The 24,452-nt window shown below is 37.4% G+C and overlaps 1 long non-coding RNA gene across 1 annotated transcript; it reads left to right on the forward strand.

The window, feature by feature from the left end:
- The first annotated feature begins 22,022 nt into the window (after positions 1–22,022).
- LOC126820281 (uncharacterized) lies at positions 22,023–24,195 on the forward strand. The gene is made up of 3 exons (XR_007679904.2): positions 22,023–22,787; positions 23,264–23,414; positions 23,735–24,195. It is a non-coding gene; the product is annotated as an uncharacterized LOC126820281 (long non-coding RNA).
- The last annotated feature ends 257 nt before the right edge of the window (positions 24,196–24,452 follow it).

Genomic DNA, 24,452 nt, shown 5'->3' on the forward strand with positions numbered 1-24,452 from the left:
ATTTGATGAATATTTAAATGATTTACCTAAATTAGATGACTATAGTCAAGATGTATGCGAAGGCAGGATTAGGCACCATGAACTAACTTTGGCATTAAACGGCATGCAAAATGATAAATCGCCGGGTCCCGATGGTATCTGTAAAGAGTTCTATGATAAGTTTAATTATTTATTGGGTGATGTTTTAGTTTCAATTTATAATCTCTCATTTGATGAAGGAATGTTACCTTTTAGTCAACGTCAATGTTTTATAACTTTACTATGTAAAGATCTTAATCAGAAACACCTGTTAAAGTATTGGCGTCCTATTTCTTTACTAAATGTGGATTATAAATTGTTGTCAAAAATATTACAGTTAAGACTGCGAAGTGTACTTGATGAAATTGTCGAACCGGATCAGACATGCGCTGTGAGGGGTCGGTCAATTTTGGATAATTTACATCTCTTACGAAGTGTTATAGATTATGTCGATCAGAAGGATTTGTCTGTTTCATTTATTTGTTTGGACCAAGCAAAGGCTTTTGATCGAGTAAATCATAATTTTCTCTTTACTGCTTTGGAACGTTATTCTTTTGGCCCTATGTTTTTGAAATGGATTAAATTATTATATACAGATATTTATAGCTCGGTTATTGTAAATGGACATATTTCTGACAATTTTAGTGTCACGCGGTCAGTTCGGCAGGGATGTAGTTTGTCTCCTCTTTTGTATATATTGTCATTGGAACCGTTTTATATAAAAGTCAGGAATGATAAACAAATAAAAGGTATTGTTATCCCGGGTAGCGGGGAAGAAGCTAAGATTGTGGGTTATGCGGATGATACAACTGGGATTTGTTCGACTGTTGCGAGTGTGGAGAGATTGTTGTTTCAGTGTAAGAGGTTTTCCGTTGTATCTGGGTCAAAACTCAACTTAGAAAAAACAAAGGGCTTATGTTTTGGTAAATTCAGGACTTCTTCAGATCACGTGTTTGGTATTTCTTGGCCCGACAAAGCAAAAATTTTAGGCGTTTAATTTGGTCGTAATATATCTGAAGATGATAATTGGAATAATATATTTAAAAAGTTCACGGCTAAATTTACTGTTTGGAAATCTACACATCTATCCATATTTGGAAGATGTAATGTAAGCTAAGATCTTGGCTTGTTCTAAACTGTGGTATGTTAGTCAAGTTTTACCGTTACCCTCTCACTATAATAAAATATTTAAATTTCACATGTTTAGGTATATATGGGCTTCACGTTACTTTGAACCCGTTCGAAGGACGACTCTTTATGGTAAATTAAAATATGGGGGTTTAAATATTTTGGATATTGAAACGAAGATAAAGTCATTTTTGTTAAATCATATTCTCAAGATTTTGAAGTGTGACGGGGCCAAATGGGTCGAATTTGCCAAATACTGGATTGGCTTTTCGTTACGGCATGTTAATTCGGAACTGGGTTCTAATTTAAGGCCACACTCTGCACATATTCCTGTGTTTTATCAGAAATGTTTATCAGTTTTCCGTGATTTTTGCAAATTATACCCTGACTTTGATTGGCATGGTAATTGTAATTCCAGGAGTTTTTATGATTTACTGATTAGTAAGATTAAAACGGAACCTCGATGTTTTAGTTTATTTTCACAGGTTGACTTCAAGTTGTCCTTTTCTAACTGTGCAAATACTTTTGTTGATCCGTTATCAAGGGAGACAACTTGGAAGTCAATCCATTATATTTTACCAACAAGTAGTTGTAAGTTTATCACAAGTCATACTGAGAATAAGTTCTGCAACTTTTGCAATGTCTTTTTAGAAACTCAAGTTCATTTAATGTACAATTGTAAATATGTTAAACGGTTATGGGAAACAGTACATAATTGGGTTTTTGACCTTAGTTTGGGTGAGATAAATCTCAATGTTTGGCATGTTATATTTAATACAATTCCAACAAAGAAAGGGAAATATATTCACAGTGTAATTTTATGCATTGTTGCTTTGGCTAGGCGGCATATTTGGGCTACGCGATGTGATGTGAAATATAGGCATAAGACCGTCTCAGATATTGGTATTTTATTGGAATTTGTAGAAAAGTTGAGAATTAGAATCTGGGCGGACCGGCTCCGGCTCAGTGAGACTTCTTTTAAAAGTCATTGGTTAAACCCTGGTATGTTCTGTAATCTTGATAATGGGAACTTGATTTTTCTTTTCGATAGGTAATCCATTTCTGTCATTATTTAACAACAGCAGTTGTCCCCCTTCAGTGTTGTGACACGACACTGTCATGCAGGATAGTTTAATAACAGTAATTACCATTTATATATGTATTAGTATTATCTATATGTATCTACGTTTATAGATTTTATATATATCTACGTTTATAGTATTTTATATATATATTGTTTATTACAAAGCACTGCTAATCCTAACATATACTATTGTTATTACTAAGATTAATATTATTATTATATATTTTTTATTGGGGGAAGCTAGATCTCAGCAACTATAAGAGATAGAGGTCTGAAGTTTGGTTTTCTGTCTGAAAATGGGTGTTGGTTAGTGCTTAAATGTAAAACGAAATTTGTGCACATAGCGGAAATGCCTCAAATCTTTAACGTGCACAAGAATTGTAAATCGGCCCTAATTCTGTTAATTCTCAACCGATTTTTCTGATATTTACATTTTTGGATAGCTGGAGACATTTCTAAGCAGATAGCTGTTCCAAATCGTCGAATTTTAAAACTTTGTCGCTTTCATTTTTTTGGTGAAAATAGGTAAATTTTCAAAATTTTCTAAAATTTTTATTTCTTGGAATTTTACAATTTTGATTACATTTTTGGATAGCTGGTGTCTATCCGATTCCAACAATATAAGTTTTGTTTTGAAATTCTGATTTTGATTTTGGTCGATTTTTTGCGATTTTTAGTCAAAATTTAATAACTCTAAAACGGCTCCAACGATCTTTTTTAAACTTTAATACTATGAAGTCATAGGAGGAAACTAGTGCTTAAACTATAAATGAAAATCCTCTAATCACCGGAAGTGGTCAAGAAAAGTACCCAAACTTTGACAAAATTCTGAGAAATGGGTGCCTGTGCGGAAAATGAGATGTATCCATTGTGTTTTTGCCGATTAGTTAAAATTTTATATCTTTTAATAGCCCATGGAATTGTCTATCAGATGGTACTAAAGCGACAAGTTTCTATCAAAAATTGAAAAAGTTATAGGACTTTGAAAAGTAAGATTTTTTACGATTTCGAGCAAATTTAGACGCCATTTTCTCGAAAAATAAGCCTATTTGGGTTTTTTAAACTTTGTCAATCGAGAGTCTAATTTGCAGTCTTCTGTGTGAAACCAATATATCATTTTTAGAAATGTCAGGGGTAGCCGAAAAAAGAGATCGAAAATCGAAAACGTCGTATTTTTACGATTTGGAGCATTTTTAGAGGCCTATTTCTCGAAAAGTCAACATAATTCTTTTTTGGAACTTCTTCTACAGAAAGGCCTATCGGTAGGGTTATACATAAAACGATTTTACAATAGTCCCAAATTTCAGGAGTAGCAGAACAAAGGGATCGAAAATTGAACACGGCACCTTTCATTGTTAAGCGAAACATAAGAGGGGATACAATCTGTACGTTTTGTCAACGTATAGAGCCAATTCAAGAGTGCTTTTATCAGTGATAATATTTGAACTAAAATTATTTCAACTATTAGTGTTTTCTTCTATCCAAAATATGGGTATAGTGACCCTGTAACAGAAACAGTTGATAGCTGTGTGTAATAATTAGTCTTTGAATTAATATTGTTGCTTCTTTGTCAAAATTATCTTATACCGGTAATCATCTGGATAGAAATCGACGGCTCGCGCTGTTTATAACACAGTCCAATTTATTTAGCGTTTGCAGTAGTATCGTACAGTGGTATCGAATATTGCACCTGTGATAAAAGGCATGACGTTGTTTGAGCATGGACTCTGTCTGTAATTAATGTTAAATTTTTATTAGTGACGTCAAATCTTTAAGGTGCACGAAACCAGAAAATTGGCGATATTTCATTGAATATTCAATCAATTTTTGAACCAGTTACATATTTGAGTAGCTGACATGAACGCGATTCCGAAGTTCCGTGTACACATTGGTGTGACCGTAAAAGATCCCTTGGCGGTTGGAATTCTGTATAAAAGAAGACTAGCGACGCTGTACGAGCATGTTTAGAGGTCCTTTTTCTCAAAAAGGCAATCTAATATTTTGGGGGAACTCTTTCTATAGAAAGCCTAATTGATATATATTTGAATGAAAAGAGAGAGAGAGATGGGGTTTAACGTCCACTCGACACAAACTAGGTCATTTCTGGACTAACATATGGTTTAATTTTTTTATTTCAATAAATCGCTTGCGCGTAGGGGTCTTTAGCAGTTGGAGGAAACTGGAGGACCAGCAGAAAACACACGAGGTTGGACAGGCGACATACTCCTTGTCACGTTCAACCGGGGAATCGAAACCCAGCCAGTTGACTCAATGACAGACTGTATGATACAGCGCAGTCCAAAAGGTTATAGCCTACCGTGCAAATTCCAGCCAGCATAATGTATCTATGTAAGAAATATTTATTCCAACTGGGGATTTACAGTCAGTCCCAAAGGCTAACCTACCGTGTAATTTACAGCCAGCATAACGTATCTATGTAAAAGACATTTATTCCTACTGGCGATTTACAAATATTGCATGAAGAATTTCAAATCATAAGAACATAAACACGACTAATGCACAGTATCATATTGATTATAAAAGTACAATGTATATATTGGTTATACTATATATGTCACAAAACAACAATCATTAGATAATAATGATTATTTACTAATTATATAAATCATTTAAGAGGTAGGAGTTATCCATTGTTTGATTTAACAGTTATATAATTACCATGGTTAGAAAGGTACGAACAATTAAGAGAGAGAGAGCGAGAGAGAGAGAGAGAAATGGGGTTAACGTCCACTCGACAAAAACTAGGTCATTTCGGGACTAACACATGGTTCAATTTTTTTTCAATAATTCACTTGCGCGTAGGGGTCTTTAGGAGTGGGAGGAAACCGGAGGACCCGGAGAAAACCCACGAGGTTGGACAGGCGACCTACTCCTTGTCACGTACAACTGGGGATTCGAAACCACACCAGTAGACTCAATGACAGAATTTATGCTACAGCACGCACGTGGTAACCATTCAGACATCCAACCCCCCTAAACAAATGATTACAAAAGAACATAACGCTATAGACTTTTATAATAAGACATATAATACATGTTTAATCTATCTATATATATATTTGTGACTGTCGTTTGTCTGTCTGTCTGTCTGTTCGGGGTTGGCGGCTACACTAGGTCTGCCCCGAGTCTGGAATGTGATGTATAGGGGTAGCTCGGACCGGGGAATAACATAGACCAGGTGGCGTTAGTCTACAACTTCCGGTTTCGGAGTTATGACCCCCGAGCGAAGACGGTCTGTTCGGGGTTGGCGGCTACATTAGGTCTGGCCCGAGTCTGGAATTTGATGTATAGGGGTATCTCGGACCGGGGAATAACATAGGCCATGTGGCGTTAGTCTACAACTTCCGGTTTCGGAGTTATGACCCCAGAGCGAAGCCGGTCTGTTCGGGGTTGGCGGCTACACTAGGTCTGCCCCGAGTCTGTAATTTGGGGTATAGGGGTAGCTCGGACCGGGGAGTAACATAGGCCAGGTTGCGTTAGTCTACCACTTCGGTTTTGGAGTTATGACCCCCGAGAGAAGCCGGGTATCTGTGTGTCTGTCTGTTCGGGGTTGGCGGCTACACTAGGTCTGCCCAGAGTCTGAAATTTGGGGTATAGGGTTAACTCGGACCGAGGAGTAGCATAGGCCAGGTGGCGTTAGTCTACCACTTCCGGTTTCGGAGTTATGACCCCCGAGCGAAGCCGGTCTGTTCGGGGTTGGCGGCTACACTAGGTCTGCCCCGAGTCTGAAATTTGGGGTATAGGGGTAGCTCGGACTGGGGAGTAACATAGGCAAGGTGGCGTTAGTCTACCACTTCCGGTTTCGGAATTATGACACCCGAGCGAAGCCGGTCTGTTCGGTGTTGGCGGCTACACTAGGTCTGCCCCGAGTCTGAAATTTGGGGTATAGGGGTAGCTCGGACCGAGGAGTAACATAGGCCAGGTGGCGTTAGTCTACCACTTCCAGTTTCGAAGTTATGACCCCCGAGCGAAGTCTTTCTGTTCGGGGTTGGCGGCTACACTAGTTCTGCCCTGACTCTGAAATTTGGGGTATAGGGGTAGCTCGGACCTTGGAGTAACATAGGCCAGGTTGCGTTAGTCTACCACTTCCGGTTTCGGAGTTATGATCGCCGAGCGAAGCCGGTCTGTTCGGGGTTGGCGGCTACACTAGGTCTGCCCCGAGTCTGAAATTTGGGGTATAGGTGTAGCTCTGACTGGGGAGTAACATAGGCCAGGTGGCGTTAGTCTACCAATTCCAGTTTCGGAGTTATGAACCCCGAGCGAAGCCGGGTATCCTGCTAGTATATATATAAACGACAATGTCCTACGCTAACAAATAATGAAATATGATAGTATCAGTAAATATAAAAAAACAAAGTAGTCGCGAACATCCTGGCTCTTGACTGCTTCAGTTGTTTGATCCTGGACTCTGTCTGTAATTAATAGTAAACTTTTACATGTTAGTGACGTCAAATCTTTAACGTGCACGAAACCAGAAAATTGGCGATATTTAATTTTTGAACCAGTTACATATTTGAGTAGCTGAACATGAACGCGATTCCGAAGTCCCGCATACACATTGGTGTGACTGTAAAAGATCCCTTGGCAGTTGGAATTGTATATAAGAGTAGGCTAGCGCCGCGGTACGTTCGAAACATTCCTCATGGTCCATTCCGAGCAGAATGGCGTTAAACCCCATGTCATTTTACTTTGATATTAATATCTATTGCGACATTGCTTTTCGTCCATTTCGCGAAACTGTTCTTTTTCCATTTCGCGTAGATCAACTTTATTTTTCGATTCCCTACTATCGCAATGCGCATGCAAAGAACATGTCAATATCTGAGTTATGCAAATGTGTGTTTTTATTTGGGGGGCGGGGGAGTGTGTGTTTGTTTAGGGGGTGAGAGGTGGGGATAGTCTTTTGTCATGCATCTGGCGATCATGTGACGCCTTGGCACGGTGAAAGCCTTCAGTCTTGCAGGCAAGTCTAGTTAGGCGTTCACCTTCGGTGAAAGACTATTGTTATTACTAAGATTAATATTATTTTTTTTTTTTCCGTTTTGCCTATTTCTCAGCAACTATAAGAGACAGAGGTCTGAAATTTGATTTTCTGTTGGGAAAGTGGTGTGCAGCTACTGCTTAAAGCTATTTCCAATGCGTTAAATCTTTAACGTGAACGAAACTTTGTCGCTCTAATTTTTTTGGTGAAAAATGGAAAATTTTCAAAATTTTCTAATTTTTTTATTTTTGGAAATTTTGAAATTTCAGTTATATTTTTAGATATCTGACATCAATCCGATTCCAACAATATAAGTTTTTTTCTGAAATGTTGACTTTGATTTTTCACTTTTTTTCGCATTTTGGTCAAATCGTAGAGTTCTTATTTTTTTAAAACGGCTCCAACGATTTTTCTGAAACTTCAGGAATATGAAGTCAAAGGACCAAACCAGTTCATGAACTATAAATGAAAATCCTCTAATCACCGGAAGTAGTCAAGAAATGTATCTGAACTTTGACAAAATTCAGAAAAATGGGTGCCTGTGCGGAAAATGCGATGTATCAACTGTGTTCTTGTTGTTTAGTTAAAGTTTTATATCGTTTAATAGCCAATTGAATTGTCTATCAGGTGGTACTTCAGCGACAAGTTTCTATCAAAAACTAAAAAAGTTATGTGACTTTGAAAAGTAAGGTATTTTGCGATTTCGAGCATTTCTAGACGCATGTTTCTCGGAAACGCCCCAAACGATTTTTTTAAAACTTTCTCAGTCGAGAGTCTAAAGAGTAGTGTATCTTGTGAACACATTGTACAATTTCTCTACTTGTCATGGGTAGCCGAAAACAGAGATCAAAAATCGAAAACGTCGTATTTTTACGATTTGGAGCATTTTTAGAGGCCTATTTCTCGAAAAGTCAACATAATTCTTTTTTTGGAACTTCTTCTACAGAGAGGCCTATCGGTAGGATTATACATAAAACGATTTTACAATAGTCCCAAATTTCAGGAGTAGCAGAACAAAGGGATCGAAAATTGAACACGGCACCTTTCATTGTTAAGCGAAACATAAGTGGGGGATACAATCTGTACGTTTTGTCAACGTATAGAGCCAATTCAAGAGAGCTTTTATCAGTGATGATATTTGAACTAAAATTATTTCAACTATGAGTGTTTTCTTCTATCCAAAATATGTGTTTAGTGACCCTGTAACAGAAATAGTTGATAGCTGTGTGTAATAATTAGTCTTTGAATTAATATTGTTGCTTCTTTGTCAAATTTATCTTATACCGGTAGTCATCTGGACAGAAATCGACGGCTCGCGCTGTTTATAAGAAAGTCCAATTTGTTTAGCGGTTGCAGTAGTATCGTACAGTAGTATCGAATATTGCACCTATGATAAAAGGCATGACGTTGTTTGGGAATGGACTCTATCTGTTTAGTGACGTCAAATCTTAAACGTGCACGAAACCAGAAAATTGGCGATATTTCATTGAATATTCAATCAATTTTTGAACCAGTTACATATTTGAGTAGCTGAAGTCCCGTGTACACATTGGTGTGACCGTAAAAGATCCCTTGGCGATTGGAATTCTTTATAAAAGAAGACTACCGCCGCTGTACGAGCATGTTTAGAGGTCATTTCGGGACTAACATATGATTTATTTTTTTTTATTTCAACAATTCGCTTCCGCGTAGGGGTCTTTAGCAGTTGAAGAAAACCGGAGGACCCGGAGTAAACACACGAGTTTAGACAGGCGACATACTCCTTGTCACGTTCAAATGAGGAATCGAAACCCAGCCAGTTGACTCAATGACAGACCGTATGATTAAGCGCAGACCCAAAGGTTATAGCCTACCGTGCAAATTCCAGCCAGCATAACGTATCTATATAAGTGACATTTATTCCTACTGGCGATTTACAAATATTGCATGAAGAAATTCAAATCATAACTACATAAACACGACTAATGCACAGTATCATATTGATTATAAAAGTATAATGTATATATTGGTTATACTATATATGTCACAAAACAACAATCATTAGATAATAATAATTATTTACTAATTATATAAATCATTTAAGAGGTAGGAGTTATCCATTGTTTAATTTCACAGTTATATAATTACCCTGGTTAGAGAGAGAGGGAGAGAGAGAGAGAGAGAGAAATGGGGTTTAACGTCCACTCGACACAAACTAGGTCATTTCGGGACTAACATATGGTTTAATTTTATTTCTATAATTCGCTTTCACGTAGGGGTCTTTAGCAGTGGGAGGAAACAGGTGGAAAGAGAGAGAGAGAAATGGGGTTTAACGTCATTTCGGGACTAACATATGGTTTAATTTTATTTCAATATTTCGCTTGCGCCTAGGGGTCTTTAGCAGTGGGAGGAAACCGGAGGACCCGGAGAAAACCCACGAGGTTTGACAGGCGACCATACTTCTTGCCACGTACAACCGGGGATTCGAAACCACGCCAGTCGACTCAATGACAGACTTTATGATACAGCGAGCGCACGCTAACCATTCAGCCATCCAACCCCCCGGAAACCGGAGGACCCAGAGAAAACCCACGAGGTTGTACAGGCGACCCTACTCCTTGTTACGTACAACCGGGGATTCGAAACCACGCCAGTCGACTCAATGACAGACTTTATGATACAGCGCGCTCACGATAACCACTCAGCCATCCAACCCCCACCCTGGTTAGTAAGGTATGAACAGTTAGAGAGAGAGAGTGAAATGGGGTTTAACGTCCACTTGACATAAACTAGGTCATTTCGGGACTAACATATGGTTTAATTTTATTTCAATAATTCCCTTGCGCGTAGGTGTCTTTGTTGGTGGGAGGAAACCGGAGGACCCGGAGAAAACCCACGAGGTTGGACAGGCGACCTTACTCCTTGTCACGTACAACCGGGGATTCGAAATCACGCCAGTCGACTCAATGACAGACTTTATGATACAGCGCGCTCACGCTAACCACTCAGCCATCCAACCCCCCACCCTGGTTAGAAAGGTATGAACAGTTAGAGAGAGAGTGAAATGGGGTTTAACGTCCACTTGACATAAACTAGGTCATTTCGGGACTAACATATGGTTTAATTTTATTTCAATAATTCCCTTGCGCGTAGGTGTCTTTGTAGGTGGGAGGAAACCGGAGGACCTGGAGAAAACCCACGAGGTTGGACAGGCGACCCTTCTCCTTGTCACGTACAACCGGGGATTCGAAACCACGCCAGTCGACTCAATGACAGACTTTATGATACAGCGCGCGCGTGTTAACCCCCCTCCCCCGGTATGAAACCATCGTACAACGGTCAAAAGTATCAAGAGTGGCCAAACAAATGGCACTGTATATCGACGAAAGTCCGTTAGGGTCATAATCGGAACGTTCTGCATACGTATAATATGGAGAGCTATTTTTCTAAGAGGCAATATTTGAACTAAGGGTGTTCTACTGTTAACCAATATCTGGCACTGGTGCTTCTAGAGTGAAAATATTTCATATCAGTAAAAAAACAGTTGCCCCTGAAATTAATATCCGAGGTTTTTTTGTGTACATGACGTCATCTCTTTATACCATTTAAAATAAAGCTCCCTGCTGCAGCTATTTATAAGAAAGTCGCCCCTTTCTTAGTATAAAGGAAAGTTGAGGTTGATAGTTATGAATTCAGGTTTTATTTGTTATCTGAGACTAAAAGACTGTTTTTGTCCCATTCGGAAAACTGTTTTTTGTTGTTTTTTTTATTCCATTTACAATTCGTGTAGTGTTCTGAATATTGATTTTTCCCTTGTTTTAACAATTATTACTTATAACTATTGCGAAAGTTCTGGACAGATCGTATGTTGTGTAGATCTTTAACGTGCACGAAAATTGAAAACCGGCCCTAATTATGTGAATTCCCAACCGATTTTCGAAAAGGTTATATGTTTGTAGAGCTTGGGATATTGCGGATGCGATAACGGCCGAATTGAAATACCATGTCGTTCTCATTTTTTCTTCAAAATTTGAAAATTTACTAAAATTGTTATTTCTTGGAATTTTGAGTTTTCGCTTACATATTTGTATTGGCGGCGTCTGTTCGATTCTACCGATCTAGCATTATCATGATGTGAATTGTTCAACTCTATTATTCAATTACCTTCTCTATCGCAATGCGAATACAAAGAACGTGTCAATATCTGAGTTATGTTAGTGTATTGGGTTGTTTTTTTTGGGGGTGGGGTGTGGGGGAGTGGTGAGGAAAGTCTTTTGTCATGCATCTGGCGATCGTGTGACGCCTTGGCACGGTGAAAGCCTTCAGTCTTGCAAGCAAGTCTAGTCAGGCTTTCACCTTCGGTGAAAGACTATTGTTATTACTAAGATTAATATTATTATTATTATTCTTTTTTTTTCCGTTTTGCCTATTTCTCAGCAACTATAAGAGATAGAGGTCTGAAGTTTGATTTTCTCTCGGGAAAGTGGGTGGTGGTTAGTGCTTAAATGTAAAACTAAATTTGTGCGCATACCGGAAATGCGTCAAATCTTTAAGGTGCACGAAAATTGAAAATCGGCCATAATTTTGTTAATACTCAATCGATTTTTGAGATAAGTACATTTTTGGATAGCGGGAGACATTTCCGAGAAAATAGTAGTTCAAAACTGTGGAATTTAGAAACTTTGTCGCTCTCATTTTTTTGGTGAAAAATGGAAAATTTTTGGGAATTTTGAAATTTCAGTTATATTTTGAGATAGCTGACATCAATCCGATTCCAACAATATAAGTTTTATTCTGAAATGTTGACTTTGATTTTTCACTTTTTTTCGCATTTTGGTCAAATCGTAGAGTTCTTATTTTTTTAAAACGGCTAGAACGATTTTTCTGAAACTTCAGGAATATGAAGTCGAAGGACCAGACCAGTCCATGAACTATAAATAAAAATCCCCTAATCACCGGAAGTAGTCAAGAAAGGTATCCAACCTTTGACAAAATTGTGAAAAATGGGCGTCTGTGCGGAAAATGCGATGTATCAACAGTGTTCTTGTCGTTTAGTTAAAGTTTTATATCGTTTAATAGCCAATTGAATTGTCTATCAGATGGTACTTCAGCGACAAGTTTCTATCAAAAACTAAAAAGGTTATATGACCTTGAAAAGTAAGGTATTTTGCGATTTCGAGCAACTTTAGACGCATGTTTCTCGGAAACGCCCACAACCATTTTTTTAAAACTTTCTCAATCGAGAGATAAATGGGTACTCTGTTGTGTGAATTCACTGTATCATTTTTTGAAATGTCAGGGGTAGCCGAAAATTGAGATCGAAATCGAAAACGTCGTATTTTTACGATTTGTAGCATTTTTAGAGGTCTATTTCTCGAAAAGTCAACATAATATTTTTTGGGAACTTCTTCTACAGAGAGGCCTATCAGTAGTGTTATATATAAAACCATTGTACAACAGTTCCAAATTTCAGGAGTAGCAGAACAAAGGGATCGAAAATTGAACACGGCACCTTTCATTGTTAAGCGAAACATAAGAGGGGATACAATCTGTACGTTTTGTCAACGTATAGAGCCAATTCAAGAGTGCTTTTATCAGTGATGATATTTGAACTAAAATTATTTCAACTATGAGTGTTTTCTTCTATCCAAAATATGGGTATAGTGACCCTGTAACAGAAATAGTTCATAGCTATGTGTAATAATTAGTCTTTGAATTAATATTGTTGCTTCTTTGTCAAAATTATCTTATACCGGTAATCATCTGGATAGAAATCGACGGCTCGCGCTGATTATAAGAAAGTCCTATTTGTTAAGCAGTTGCAGTAGTATCGTACAGTAGTATCGAATATTGTACCTGTGATAAAAAGGGTGACGCTGTTTGAGCATGGACTCTTTCTGTAATTAATATTAAAATTATATTAGTGACGTCAAATCTTTAACGTGCACGAAACCAGAAAATTGGCGATATTTCATTGAATATTCAATCAATTTTTGAACCAGTTACATATTTGAGTAGCTGACATGAACGCGATTCCGAAGTCCCGTGTACACATTGGTGTGGCCGTAAAAGATCCCTTGGCGGTAGGAATTCTATATAAAAGAAGACTAGCGCCGCTGTACGAGCATGTTTAGAGGTCATTTCGGGACTAACATACGGTTCAATAATTCGCTTGCGCGTAGGGGTCATTAGCAGTGGGTTCAAACCGGAGGACCGGGAGAAAACCCACGAGGTTGGACAGGCGACCCTGCTCCTTGACACGTGCAACCGCGGAATGGAAACCCCGCCAGTTGGCTCAATGACAGGCCGTTTGATACAGCGCAGTCCCAAAGGCTAGCCTACCGTGCAAATTCCAGCCAGCATAATGAATCTATATAAGAAACCTTTATTCCTACTAGCGATTACCAAACAGTCCCCAGGCTAGCCTACCGTGTAATTTCCAGCCAGCATAATGTATCTATATAAGAGACATTTATTCCTACTGGCGATTTACAAAAATTGCATGAAGAAATTAAATTCATAAGAACAGAAACACGACTAATGCACAGTATCATATTGATTATAAAAGTACAATGTATATATTGGTTACAATATATATGTCACAAAACAACAATCATTAGATAATAATAAATATTTACTAATTATATAAATCATTTTAAGAGGTAGGAGTTATCCGTTGTTTAATTTAACAGTTATATAATTACTTTTCTCGGAAAAGCCGCCAATGATTTTTTTCAAACTTGCTCAATCGAGATTCTACTGGGTAGTGTATTGTGTGAAACCCTTGTACAATTTTTCTAATTGTCATGGGTAGCCGAAAAAAGAGATCGAAAATTGAAAACAGCGTATTTTTACGTGTTGGGGCATGTTTAGGGGTCAATATCTGAGTTATGCTAGAGTGTGTTTTTTATTTTTTTTTTTTTTTGGGGGGGGGGGGAGTGGTGGGGATAGTCTTTTGTCATATATCTGGCGATCGTTTGACGCCTTCGCGACCGTGAAAGCCTTCAGCATTGCGCGCAATTCTAGTTAGGCTTTCACCTTCGGTGAAAGACTATTGTTATTACTAAGATTAATATTATTAGGCTTTCACCTTCGGTGAAAGACTATTGTTATTACTAAGATTAATATTTGCATTTTTGGATAGCTGGAGACATTTCTGAGCAGATAGCAGTTCAAAACTGTGGAAATTAGAAACTTTGTCGCTCTAATTTTTTTGGTGAAAAATGGAAAATTTTCAACGTGAACGAAACTTTGTCGCTCTAATTTTTTTGGTGAAAAATGGAAAATTTTCAAAATTTTCTAATTTTTTAATTTTTGGAAATTTTGAAATTTCAGTTATATTTTTGGATAGCTGACATCAATCCGATTCCAACAATATAAGTTTTTTTCTGAAATGTTGACTTTGATTTTTCACTTTTTTTCGCATTTTGGTCAAATCGTAGAGTTCTTATTTTTTTAAAACGGCTCCAACGATTTTTCTGAAACTTCAGGAATATGAAGTCGAAGGACCAGACCAGTCCATGAACTATAAATGAAAATCCCCTAATCACCGGAAGTAGTCAAGAAAGGTATCCAAACTTTGACAAAATTGTGAAAAATGGGTGCCTGTGCGGAAAATGCGATGTATCAATTGTGTTCTTGTCGATTAGTAAAAGTTTTATAGGCATGTTTCTATCAAAAATTTAAAAAGTTATGTGACTTTGAAAAGTAACGTTTTTTACGATTTCGAGCAACTTTGGACGCATGTTTCTCGGAAAGTCTCCAACGATTTTTTAAAAACTTTCTCAATCGAGAGGCTAATGGGTACTCTGTTTTGTGAAACCACTGTGTCATTTTTTGAAATGTCAGGGGTAGCCGAAAAATGAGATCAAAAATCGAAAACGTCGTATTTTTACGATTTGGAGCATTTTTAGAGGCCTATTTCTCGAAAAGTCAACATAATTCTTTTTTGGAAATTCTTCTACAGAGAGGCCTATCAATAGTGTTACATATAAAACCATTGTACAACAGTTCCAAATTTCAGGAGTAGCGGAACAAAGGGATCGAAAATTGAACACGGCACCTTTCATTGTTAAGCGAAACATAAGAGGGGATACAATCTGTACGTTTTGACAACGTATAGAGCCAATTCAAGAGTGCTTTTATCAGTGATGATATTTGAACTAAAATTATTTCAACTATGAGTGTTTTCTTCTATCCAAAATATGTGTTTAGTGACCCTGTAACAGAAATAGTTGATAGCTGTGTGTAATAATTAGTCTTTGAATTAATATTGTTGCTTCTTTGTCAAAATTATCTTATACCGGTAATCATCTGGATAGAAATCGACGGCTCGCGCTATTTATAAGAAAGTCCAATTAATAAGCGGTTGCAGTAGTATCGTACAGTAGTATCGTATATTGCACCTAAGATAAAAGGCATGACGTTGTTTGGGAATGGATTCTATCTGTATTAGTGACGTAAAATCTTTAAGGTGCACGAAACCAGAAAATTGGCGATATTTCATTGAATATTCAATCAATTTTTGAACCAGTTACATATTTGAGTAGCTGACATGAACGCGATTCCGAAGTCCCGTGTACACATTGGTGTGACCGTAAAAGATCCCTTGGCGGTTGGAATTCTTTATAAAAGAAGACTAGCGCCGCTGTACGAGCATGTTTAGAGGTCATTTCGGGACTAACATGATTTTTTTTTTTATTATTTCAACAATTCGCTTCCGCGTAGGGGTCTTTAGCAGTTGAAGGAAACCGGAGGACCCGGAGAAAAAACGAGTTTAGACAGGCGACATACTCCTTGTCACGTTCAACTGGGGAATCGAAACCCAGCCAGTTGACTCAATGACAGACCGTATGATTAGCGCAGACCCAAAGGTTATAGCGTACCGTGCAAATTCCAGCCAGCATAACGTATCTATATAAGTGACATTTATTCCTACTGGCGATTTACAAATATTGCATGAAGAAATTCAAATCATAACAACATAAACACGACTAATGCACGGTATCATATTGATTATAAAAGTATAATGTATATATTGGTTATACTATATATGTCACAAAACAACAATCATTCGATAATAATAATCATTTACTAATTATATAAATCATTTTAAGACGTAGGAGTTATCCATTGTTTAATTTAACAGTTATATAATTACCATGGTTAGAGAGAGAGAGAGAGAGAGAGAGAGAGAGAAATGGGGTTTAACGTCCACTCGACACAAACTAGGTCATTTCGGGACTAACATATTGTTTAATTTTATTTCTATAATTCGCTTCCGCGTAGGGGTCTTTAGCAGTGGGAGGAAACCGGAGGACCCGGAGAAAAACCCACGAGGTTGGACAGGCGACCCTACTCCTTGTCACGTACTACCGGGGATTCGAAACCACGCCAGTCGACTCAATGACAGACTTTATGATACAGTGCGTGCAAGCTAACCATTCAGCCATCCACCCCCCCCCCAGAGAGAGAGAGAGAGAGAGAGAGAGAGGGTTTAACGACTTTTTGATAGAACGCGCTCACGCTAACAACTCAGCCATCCAACCCCCCACCCTGGTTAGAAAGGTATGAGAGAGAGAGTGAGAGAGAGAGAAATGGGGTTTAACGTCCACTTGACATAAACTAGGTCATTTCGGGACTATTATATGATTTAATTTTATTTCAATAATTCCCTTGCGCGTAGGGGTCTTTGTTGGTGGGAGGAAACCGGAGGACCCGGAGGAACCCCACGAGGTTGGACAGGCGACCCTACTCCTTGTTACGTACAACCGGGGATTCGAAACCACGCCAGTCGACTCAATGACAGACTTTATGATACAGCGCGCGCGTGTTACCCCCCCCCCCCCCCGGTATGAAACCACCGTACAACGGTCAAAAGTATCAAGAGTGGCCAAACAAATGGCACTGTATATCGACAAAAGTCCGATAGGGTCATAATCGGAACGTTCTGCATACGTATAATATGGAGAGCTATTTTTCTAAGTGACAATATTTGAACTAAGGGTGTTCTACTGTTAACCAATATCTGGCACTGGTGCTTCTAGAGTGAAAATATTGAATATCAGTAAAAAACAGTTGCTCCTGAAATTAATATCCCAGTTTTTTTGTGTACATGACGTCATCTCTTTAGACCATTTAAAATAAAGCTCCCTGCTGCAGCTATTTATAAGAAAGTCGCCCCTTTCTTTGTTAAAAGAAAAGTTGAGGTTGATAATTATGATATCGGGTTTTATTTGTTTTCTGAGACTAAAAGACTGTTTTTGTACCATTCGGAAAACTGTTTTTTGTTGTTTTTTTTATTCCATTTACAATTCGTGTAGATCTCTGAAACTAACAGATAGTGTTCTGAATATTGATTTTTCCCTTGTTTTTAACAATTATTACTTATAACTATTGCGAAAGTTGTGGACAGACCGTAAGTTGTGTAAATCTTTAACGTGCACGAAAATTCAAAACCGGCCCTAATTATGTGAATTCCCAACCGATTTTCGAAAAAGTTATATTTTTGTACAGCTTGGGATATTGCGGATGCGATAACGGCCGAATTGAAATACCATGTCGTTCTCATTTTTTCTTCAAAATTTGAAAATTTACTAAAATTGTTATTTCTTGGAATTTTGAGTTTTCGCTTACATATTTGGATTTGCGGCGTCTTTTCGATTCTACCGATCTAGGATTATCATGATGTGAATTGTTCAACTCTATTTTTCAATTACCTTCTCTATCGCAATGCGAATACAAAGCACGTGTCAATATCTGAGTTATGTTAGTGTATTGGGTTGTTTTTTTGGGGGGTGGGGTGTGGGGGAGTGGTGAGGAAAGTCTTTTGTCATGCATCTGGCGATCGTGTGACGCCTTGGCACGGTGAAAGCCTTCAGTCTTGCAAGCAAGTCTAGTTAAGCTGTCATATTACATATGAAAGCTTATTGTTTCTGTTAAGATTATTAAGCTTTCATATTACATATGAAAGCTTATTGTTTCTGTTAAGATTATTAAGCTTTCATATTACATATGAAAGCTTATTGTTTCTGTTAAGATTATTATTGTTATTTTTTTTTTGTGTTTTGTCCACAAATCGGATTTCTCAGAATCTAACCATAGGATCGTTCTGAAACTTTTACCTATCCCCCCAAAAATGGGTGGTGGCTGTTGATTAAATATATTTTCAAAACGTTTTACGAATCCAAAATCATTGAATTTTACGAAGGAATGCATTTGACCTACAATGCTGTAACTTTGTGACTATTTGACCTATTTTACTAATTCTTTTTTCTTTGAGTATCTTGAAACATTTACTTCAAATCTGCAATTTCGGATTTTGGCATTTCGAAAATTCGTCGCTGTCATTTCGAACCGGAAGTTATTACCAATTTGACAACTTCTTTAATAGTTGTGCGATTTTCGTGAAATTTAGAATGTTAGTAGATCTTGCCAATGCGACTTCAATGATGTCCTTGGACATTTTCTAAATTATCTACCCTTGGTGAAATTAAGGATCAAAGTTTTCAAAAAAATCGTCGAAATATAGGTCAGAATGACCTAAAAAAAAATTCGATACTAGACAAGTAATTACTGATTCGTACACAAAATATGGAGTTTGTCGATCGAACCGGAAGTGCCACCATCTTTAAACGTGAAAAATCAAAAAGGCTTTTTTGCTATTTTACTTACAGACTCGGGCGTCATATTTTCGGAATTCTGGAAGGAATGCCTAAAAATCTATCGGATCAGAATTTTGATTTCGGTCACGTGATGGTCACCATTTTGAATTGAAAATGAAAAATAGAAGCAATTTGAAGGGCCGGGACTTTGGAACACAAGAACTCTCCGTCTAATTAAGCTAGAATGTTCAAACTTGGTGTAGGCGTTCACTAGGTCAATGTCATGATTGAGTTCAAAGATGAGCATTTTTTTGCCTAGGGTAAGCAGAGATAAGCAAGCTGATTTGTTGATTCTTTAGGGCACGATGACATTGGTTATAATGAATGGAGGGCGATGAAACTCTTGTCAATCGAGAGGCTAATAGCTGGCCTGTTGTGTGAAATCATTGTATCATTTTTTGAAAATGTCCGGGGTAGCCGAAAAAAGGAGATCGAAATCCAAAAAGTCGTATTTTTACGATTTGGGGCATTTTTAGAGGTCGTGTAAAGTAAAATAAAGCATGCATATACATATATTATTGATATTAAATATATCATATAAAAAACTAAACAATGAATCAGCTGTCATTGACAGATTTTATATTATAAGCATGGTCAGTGGAAGGTCAGCGTATTGTCTAACTTGAACTCACTGACTCCGTAACATTATTGTGGGTATGGTATAAGCTGAATTTGATGAGATGCACATATCTCGTATGACTATTTGGTACTTACAGTGTTAGACTTTGTCGTAACGTTACGGTCTCCATTCATCAAATCGTCGTTGGGGCTATAATACGATTTTGAATCAAGTTATTTATCACTGAGGGACTCAAAATGAGGTTTGATGTAGCTCTGCTCATTTACAGTGGCGAATTTAACGGGCTCATGGGTTCCAGCTCCCTCCTCTAGAAATTTCACAGCACCCGCATGGATTGTGGCTAATTTTGTGGCAGAATTTTATTTTTCTGGGGGAGGTACTTCTAAATGGCTCCGACACAAGTGCCTGAAATGCCATGAAATCACGTTTTCGGCCTCCAATTAAAATTTCTTAGCGGGAGAACCCCCTGACCCGACCCCCTTGCGGGGCTTCACGGTCGGTATCAGCCCCCCTCCCCACCACCATGGTTAATCCGGCGTTGATGTTCCCTCTTGTGCAGCTGCAAAAGAATTTACATATCATTGCCTCATTGTCAAAGATCCCACTTTTCTACCCCAGTTCGGGTAATGAGGTCGAGCGTATATTGTATAGGGGATATTAAACAAGCAAACAGTATGGCTGATGTCTCCCGCCAAAACCCCAAAGTAAAAGATGACACATTAATTAATCGCACTTTCATATTTTTTTCAAAAGTATCGAGCAATCAAACTATACTGTAAATTTCATCACTCTCTGTCAGATAGAAATCAAGGTTATCTTGTCCCAAAGCATCGACCAATGAAATTGCCAAGCTGTAGCTCAAAATGTTCAGTCAAGACCTGATGAACATCTACACCAAGTTTAAACATTCTAGCTCAATTAAAAGCTGGGTTGTTATGTTCCAGTACTTCATTATAACCAAAGTTATCATACCCCAAAGCATCAACCAATTCAAAGTCCCGGCCAATCAAGTTGCTTTGCTTATCCTGACTAAGAGAATGCTCATTGTCGAACTTGGTCAAGGTAATATGGTCAAGGTACTAATGTAATGAAACTATACACAAAGTTTCATCAAATTGCTTATCTCTGCTTACCCATTTTAATAGTCCCCTGCCAATCGAAAAGCCCCCCGACCCACCCACTCCACTCCCGTGTAATACATTAGGTTATAATTGTGTTACAAACGTATCACAAGGAGCATTTGAATATTCTCTCTGAGGCATCTGATACCACTTGTCATTGAGGTGTTCACACAGCCAACTCATTTTTGTTTGTTTGTGTTATCTTTATTCAGTATAAATCAACTAATACAAATGAAAAAAAGTACTTGGTTTAATGAGATTATCTTTTGAGAGTTGGTCATACAGGTATCACTAATCATAATTGCTCTTAACTTCAAATATATACACGATTATGTGTATTCTAAATATCAAATAAAACAATGATGATTTCTTTACAATAGCAGTACAACAAATTTATTCGCAATATTTTCCTTTGATCAGTTGATCAAAAACCTGATTATATTTACAATATATTCTAGGTCTTTGCTCTTTATTCCATTGGTTCAAAATATGATAAAAGAGGCTTATCAAAAAGTTTATATCATGTAGTCTTATATAACAAATAGAACAATGACATACAAGATGTTTCAAATCATAATCTATTTGCATTATTTATTTCAATAATTTGACCTGTGATATTCATGTATAAAGCAAAATAGTAAACATTGAATTTCATTCACTTTTATGTATAATATAGTATTAAACCGGTTAATTATTGTATACAACATTTATTTAATTTCATAGCAACATTTTATACTATTGTATTCATTGTAGTTTTTTGTCATTATTAGCCCAGTCCGTGCATAGCATTATGATGTGAAATCCCATTTCATTTCAATTATAATAGTCTTCATCTAGAAACAATATTACTATTTATATTGGTATGTTACTACCAAGATATAACAATAAAATTAGCAAAAGTATGTATAAATTAATAAAGTTCTCTTTAGTATCTTTCATGAATAGTCAATTGTTCAATACCATTATTTCTCTTCACCTCATGCAAATAAATTGAAATGGGATTTAATGTTCAACTGTTTTACTTCACAACTTACATAAATCATTTGGTGATAAAGAAACATACATTTCTAGTATTTTTTTAACATAGTGTACTATACTATGCATCATTATATAGAAGACATATGAATGAATAAACAAAAATATGGCAAAATGAACAACATGAGAATGATTGTAGAAGTATAAGAACAAAGCAATTGGTGGTTCTGTTTCATCTTCATTTTTTGTGTTCATTCCTTTTGTTTGTTCGTTCTCTGAAGGAAGAATCCAGCACCTGAAAAGAAAGAAAGAAAAAAAGAGTATCTGGTCTTACAGCTAATCTGGGATTATTTCGTCTGAGATAAGGAACAGTGGAGGGGGGGGGAATGGTGGCAAAAAAAAATTAACTTAAATAGAATGAAAGATATAATTAAAATAAATTGGATAGAGTCAGGTAAGAATTGTAGTAGGCATAAGGTTCAAATAAAGCATAGTATATTTATAAATACATTTTATAATTCTTTATTTCAAATCCATTAAGGGTGATATAAATTTATTCGTACGGGATTTATTTGACTCGCGCTGTTATAAAGCGTAGGGAAATAACTGGTGATTGGTCACCATGGGCCAATCAGGAGCTCGTATTGTGAACTGCTGACCCGACCTTGAAAGTTGTAAACAACAACACACATGTGTAATGGCTGCGCCCATGAAAGAACGTGAATCGACTGATATTTCATCAAATTTACGCTGTATTATTCATTACCAAGGATTTAGAAAGGAACGAGAACAATTATTTACAAAATCTCGCTGGGATAAATTCCGTGAATGTGCCCATGAATGGCTAAAACTTGATGGGCGAGCGAAATGGATAGCTGAACAGGCGACTTCGGGTGATATAATCAAACAAGGAATTTATCGACGCGCCAAAAGATACTGGATTTCACCCAACATGCTACAGGCCTTTTACAGACAAATTCCGAATTGGGTCTGCCCTGAATCGTATAAATAAAGAAAAATTAAAATCCCCGGCTACAATCCAACCAGGGAATAGCGGGAGTGTAGACGATCTGGGACCTAGCTCTCCAAACAAATTACGCTCCTGAAGCAAAAAGAAAGAGTAAATCGGTGCTGCCTGTAGTGTGTATTATATGTAAAAAACGTGACAGATTTGTCACTGTTGGAGAAAATAGGAAGAAGGATGTATTAACACAGACTCAGACCCAAACAGGCTCAGGTAGGCCTAATGTTAATATTATGTTACTTACTAAATTTATAATTATTACTAATAAATATTAAATATATTCATCCTACAGTTTTTAATTATTGTGTTGTTGTTTTTGTTGTAAATGGAATCAGAAGTGCTACTGCAATCACTGTAAAATTGTTATGAAGCTAGCCAGTAAAGCCCCATTTGTTGATTTGGCACAGTCATTGGTTAAAGTGTTGCACATTTGCTTGCACAAGGGATGAAACATAGAGAAGTTAACTTGTTTTTTATTTTCTTGGCCCACTTGTAGGTGCCTTGCTAAGACGATCTGTCTCTAGACCATTTCCGCTCACACAAAGGATCTGAACTAAACCGCATGCCAGAGTTGACCAGCCAGGTACATGTACATGTAGGCCTCAAAGTGACATTCCCTCCCCCACCCTTGAGCACAAACAATATTCAACGCTATATGGTGTATAATTTGTTTGCAAATTTGTTTGTAGGCCAACTGTTGAAAGCTGCTGAATTGAAAGAGGATGAAGATATTTTAAGGCATATCAGAGGGCAAGATTGTGTGGCCATTGAGGTCAGATATCACCAAAAATGTTATAGGCAATATACATGTACTGAATTTCTTAGACAGTTATCAGAAAGGTAAATATTTGTGATGTTTTGTTTTATTTGTATTCTCCGCCTTCTTGCCACTGGTATTATTCAAATAAAACTGAACCATGGGTGAGTCCTGAAATTACTATGTTTTTGTCCAGTGGACGTTAAACCGCAATTCTCCTCTCTATCTCTCCTTGTACTGCTAATGCCTTCCTGTCTTCATTAGCTGGTTTCTGCATGAAAATAAGATGTTAACCCCTGTGTAAGTGTCTTTTTCCTCTGTTGTACGAAATTAATGAGAGTAAACCAAGCTCCAGAATTTTGTTTTAATTGTGTACATGTATATGTTTATTTATATTTTTCAGCAAAGATGACTAGCCCTCCGTCGAATATTATATTCTGTGAAGATGTCATAAGAGAAAGAATCATAAATGGCCAGCAAAGTTGTCTTGTACAGAGAGAGAGAGAGAGAAATGGGGTTTAACGTCCACTCAACACAAACTAGGTCATTTTGGGACTAACATACGGTTTCAATTTTATTTCAATAATTCGCTTGCGCGTATGGGTCTTTAGCAGTGAGAGGAAACCGGAGTGCCCGGAGGAAACCCACGAGGTTGAGAAGACGCCTCTATCTCCATGCCACATACGCTCACACCTGGGATCAAAGCCACAGCCACAAGCCAGAGGTGACCGACCAGCTAGAGGTCGAAGCGCGGCACTCTAGGCCATCCCAACCCCCCTTTCTTGTACAGACCTGTGCATGTGTAGTCAATGTGAAAATGAAAATAAAACTGTTAAAGAGACCGAATTTGATGTTAATACATTTAGTTACAGTGATGATGATAATGAAGATTAACTTTGATGACATTTGATGTGCAGAGTAACTGTTTAATTTTGATTTTCAATGATTGTTTCACTTTAATAAATAATTTCACAACTGTTCATCCTGTTTTCTAACCTTTCCCTTCATTCCAGCCCAGATACACAATTATTTTTTTTAACTCATATCTACATGTATGTTTGTAATTTGACCATTAATCATATCCGAAATAGTAGTTCACAGCTACATGTACAGTTGTAAAA

This window comes from Patella vulgata, chromosome 5 (assembly GCF_932274485.2).
Source record: "Patella vulgata chromosome 5, xgPatVulg1.2, whole genome shotgun sequence".
Taxonomy (NCBI): domain Eukaryota; kingdom Metazoa; phylum Mollusca; class Gastropoda; family Patellidae; genus Patella; species Patella vulgata.